This window comes from Alligator mississippiensis, chromosome 6 (genome assembly GCF_030867095.1).
Source record: "Alligator mississippiensis isolate rAllMis1 chromosome 6, rAllMis1, whole genome shotgun sequence".
Taxonomy (NCBI): domain Eukaryota; kingdom Metazoa; phylum Chordata; order Crocodylia; family Alligatoridae; genus Alligator; species Alligator mississippiensis.
In genome coordinates, this window is record NC_081829.1 from 78,761,261 (window position 1) to 78,766,260 (window position 5,000).

General features: G+C 39.6%; 1 long non-coding RNA gene across 2 annotated transcripts in view; it reads left to right on the forward strand.

Moving 5' to 3' along the window:
• Positions 1-5,000, forward strand: part of LOC102564701 (uncharacterized) — a 144,153-nt gene that overhangs the window by 133,572 nt on the left and 5,581 nt on the right. For both annotated transcript variants that reach the window (XR_009463101.1, XR_009463102.1), the window contains one exon: positions 1-5,000. This exon is cut by the window's left edge and continues 4,950 nt beyond it; it is cut by the window's right edge and continues 5,581 nt beyond it. This is a non-coding gene — a long non-coding RNA (uncharacterized LOC102564701).

Below are 5,000 nucleotides of genomic sequence, written 5' to 3' on the forward strand. Positions count from 1 at the left end.
AATGATTCTATTTTGCAATTGTATATGAGTCCTTGTCTAACCTATTCCTGTTTCTGAACAGCCTTGTACAACTATCCAGCAGATTGATAAAGAGATGTTGATGCTAAACAGCACTCCTACGAAAGAAGGTGGGAGGGAATTTTCTCACAGGGGCAGGGGAGACAACAAGTGTGTAGGTGGGTGGGTGAAATGAAAATAGTATATTTAAATACTGAGTAAAAAAACTCTCAAAACAGGTGCTTTTTGTTTTCAGAGTCAAAAAAGAAACTATGAGAAGAAACTATGCGGTTATTTGTGGGCCTGATGCAAAAAGTAAATCTCATGTGCTAGTCTCTTTCTATAGGGAGTGTTTTTATATCTGAGAGTCATTAAGGAACTGAGAGATGGAACTTATTTAGCAGGGCCACATCATGGCCCCCCACACCCACACCGTTCCACTTGTTTTCTACTACTGCTTTTTTAACTGGCCAGTTTTTGGGGGGCCTTCTTCCAGTGAAGTAGAACCCCTACGTAGTGTAGAAATCATACTACAACTTTTAACCACATTCTTTTCTGAAATGGGAAATAGTTGTGTAAAAGGTACATTGCTGAATTCTCACAATTTTCAGCTTTGGAATGACTTCTTGGGTGCAGTTATTGGTCATGACACTTGAAACCCAACCTGAGCCTGGTTTAAATTAAAATAGGATTATAATTGCCCCCTTGGATATTCCCAATTTTAGCTGATAGGGCATGAAGATGGAGTAACGCCATTTCTGCTGCCCACTCCATCAGCTTCACCAAGAAGCAGAAACATAACTGGGCACCTCTGCATCTTGGATGGTGGCAGCACTGCTGCTGCTGGTGGCTGGGCTGCAGTGCAGTGGCTGCTATTTTTGGCCCCTTCACTAACTCAGCATCTGAGGCTTGTGCCCTGGTTGCCCTCCCTGAGCTATGCTGCCAAGAGAAGCATTGCTGCAGTTGAGAGCCCTTAATTTTGAGTCATACCAGAAGTTGAATAAAGCAGTGGAAATGGAGAAATTTCAAGAGAGAAAGATTGCTGAGTTGGCTTTGGAGTTGTATTACAATGAGCGAACCAGTGTTGAAACCCATTTTGGCAAATTTGCATACCGTCCCCATCTATGAGCCAGGTAATATCCCTTGTTGCCAATTTCAGAAAAACAGCAATGTGGCCAATCAACATCCACTGAACTTTTATCCTTTACTGTCTTCATAATTAAAAACCAAAAGGAATCACTGGATGGATTTAAAAAAAATAAAAATAAACAACCTCACCGAGGAACTGGCAGCAGAGGCTAATTATTTAAACGGCGGTATTAGCTGCTGAAGAATCCCTGGCCATAGCTCAGACTGTTAAATAGTGGATACATTCCTGCGACTGAATCAGAGACAGAGGGAATAGAGAACATGAGTCTAGAAGAGGAAGAAAAATGGTATTTTTAAAAGAGAAATAATTAAAACAAAACTGTGGCCCATCTTCTTGAATACTTACACCTGTGGCACTGCACTGACCTTCACCCCTCCTCCTCACCAAATCTTTGTCTAGTAACGGGAACTTAATAAGCTTTTACATTAGATATGTGTAAGGCTATTTGCTGTAATCATAACAACAGTGAACAGTGACAACCCAGAACCTAAACTGGCACATCTAAATACAGACATGATCTACAACTAGTGCATTCATTACAATATTGGTCACCAACTAAGAAAAAGATGCTTCCGAGTCATGTTCCTTGAACCAACTATCATAGATTGATGCTGTGGTGGCTTGAACAGTGTTATAGAGGTAGATTGCTGGTGTCTCCACTCTACAATCCTTCCATTTGTGAAGGGGATAAGGAATCAGTGAGATGAGGATTAAAACTCCAAATTTTCTTCTGTTGATTAGATATATAAAAGACACTTACCATTGGGCCCAGATACTTATGGTACTTGTTTTAATACTTTGAGGGCCAAAATTTGGAATTTAATCACTACAGTTTGTAAAGTCGGTTCATTGAGAGAATAATTTCTATCATCTTATAAGGGGAAAAGCTCCTCTTTTTGTTCTGTATAGTGCTGAGCACAGTGAGGTCCTGGTGTGAATGGGGCTCCAAGTAGCACACTTTCCTCCATACTTCCCCTTTTCTAGGAGGAGTTCTTTGCTACAGTGCTTAAAAAATCTGGATGATAATTAGGCTGCTGCTGAGCTCTGAGTGCTCCTTATCATGACCAGTATTGTCTCATTGTGTCCATTTGCCGCCCTGCCTGCCTTTCTCCATCTAATGTCTCTTGTTTTGCACGTGAAGTGAAACTCGTTGGGGCAAGGACTGTCCCCCCTTCCCAACCTACAGGGAAGGTGGAGGTGTTGTTTTATGTTCATACAGTGCTAGGACACAATGGAGTTTTTGTGCATGATCAGAACTCCTAGGTATTGTGCTAATATATTTGAATAAATGATAGTATTTGATCATGTTCATATGTCTGTTCTTCTGAAATGAAGGCAGTTCCTTTCATTTTAAAAGCCTAGGGGTACCTTATCAGACACGAGATACAGTGAGTGAGTTTAGGAAATGTTGTCCGTTGTGATGGTTTCTGCCACTTCCAGCAGGGTTCCTCCTTATAGCAATAGGGAATCATTATCAGACCACTAGAATGTGTCAGAAAGGGAAAAAAAAAATCTTTTAAAATGTGCTCAATATGTACAGCTGCTGAAACATCTGTGCTGAACATGATGACACAAGCTGTAATCATGGCAGTTGGGGAGGGGATATAATAAAGAGAGGTTAAAGAACAGGCTAAATTAGCTCCCTGGATTGTTGGTCCCAAACAGTGATAAGTATCCTGGAAGTAAAGCACAATGGCACAATGAGCAATGTGTGCACTACTCGGGCTCTTGGAGTCAGCTGGCAGAACCTCAAAAGTCAGTGGAGCCAGACTTGCAATACCAGGCAGCCCTCCTGAAGGATTTTAAAATTGCCCTTTGAAATCTGAATCTCCTGGGTACTATTACCACTACCGGGCTTCTAGGGATTCCTGGGACCCCTGTGGGTTGAAGGCGAATGTATTTTGCACCTCCATGTGTTTATGAGGGAACTGGCAAAGCATGTATTAGTTTATCTTTCTTCCTGTAGGACATCATTCTGTAGGCACTGTAGAGGCAAGAATCTCTCTGAATTCAGTTAGGTGAATACTCAGAATTTAGACCCCAGTTTTGCAAGCCTTCATCATTTCAGTAAGGACTATTCTGACAAATAAGACTTTGCAGGGTCCATCTTTTGAATGAGACCTTTGCCTAGTGAGTTCAGAAGGCCTTTTCCCTCCCTCGTTTAAGGACCAAGACAGAAGGGACCCCACTCCCCTAACAGCACTTTTAAGTATGGCTCAACAGGTGGGTTTTCCAAAGTCCTAACTGCTCACAAACATTTCTGGAAATGGTGATATGAGGAGTAACATTTTATTCTCTGTCCTGGAGCTGTAGAAGGAAAAAAAATCCCTGCATTGTGTTAAGAAACTGTATAAGAACCTAAATAGAATAGAATAGAGATCTCCCATCATCAAAACAGCATTATGCCAAAACCCTTTCTAGGGAAGTGAAATTTACACAGCAGCACAGCCCTACTTAAAAATAGAACAGCCCTGCCGTGTGAGTAACAAAAATACATAACAACGTACTCTTGCAATTTGAGCTTTGAAGGATGTCTGTCATATGCCTAGTCTTATTTTACGCCCCTTCCCTTTTTCAAAAGAGGAACAATGCCATCTTCCCGAAAGGAAATAGGCAATAAAAACTCCAGCAGGATTTCCTATTCATAATTTTTCCCATTCATATCCTAATGGGTGAGGGGAAGAAAAAACAGCTTTAGCAACTTAAATAGCCCTTATTAAATTGATATTTTTACATGCCTGTTTTTTCCTAAATGTGGTATATAGTTTTATAGTTCAGTTAAGTCTTCCCAACCCCTCCCCTCCCAAGATATCCTTCATGGAATTGGTTGAATTCTGTGTGAGATGATGTAAAGCATCTGATGAAAAAATATCAAATATATTTATAAAACACCCTGTTGAGTTTTTATTCGTGCTATTACATTTTTAATTAATAGATTTTTTTGTTGTTGTTTTACAAATGTTGTGTTTTACTGCTGGCATGATCTCACTGCTTTACAGTATCGATAAATGAAGGCACACCTGCACTATAAAATCCACTTTATATGAAGCAGGCCATTCATGTTTTTATAGCCCATTTTTCACCCATTGTTCTTGGGTCATGTCATAGGTGTGTTGTAATGTGTTGTGGAGGTGGGCTGCCTAAAGATCAGTTTAACAAAATGGTCTAATTTTGCCAACTTTAATGCCAGAATCTGAACTGAAAAATGCAGAACTAATGTCCCAGTAGACATACTATATGATGTCACTTCCCTGAAAATGTCCAAGACAAACATCTATTTCCAGATCACTTGCACTTATAACATGAATTCTACCTCTTTTTATCCCCAAATTACTATTCCTGTGTTTTCGAGCAATTTTAATGCTAAGTTGGTTAATGTCTGAACGTTTCTGACTCTTTATAAGGCTTGTAGGTTTTATTGTGTTGGTTCATATGGTATAATGGTTCGTTCCAAATATAACGATGTTTTTGGAGTCTGCAAACCCATGAGCACTTTTTTTAAAAAAAGCTTCAGAAAATAATACAACATAGATTGTGTTAACTATACACTCTGAAGTTTACATACACACTCACACACACACACACATGTGCACACATGCACACGCACACACACAAAATAGTTTGATAGAGGCTCCCTAGCTCTTTAGAAAAAATATATTCCATTTAATAGGAGATCCTGGTTTCCAGCCCATTTCAGCTGGAAAAAAATACAGAACAAAAATAATTTAGCTTTCTCTTGATTTCCTATGAAATATGAAACAAATGATTCATTTATGTTGTTCAGAAAACTGAAGGACTAATAGCAGGAGCTAAAGCTGAACATACTACAGGCAGATACTTCATCATATATCTT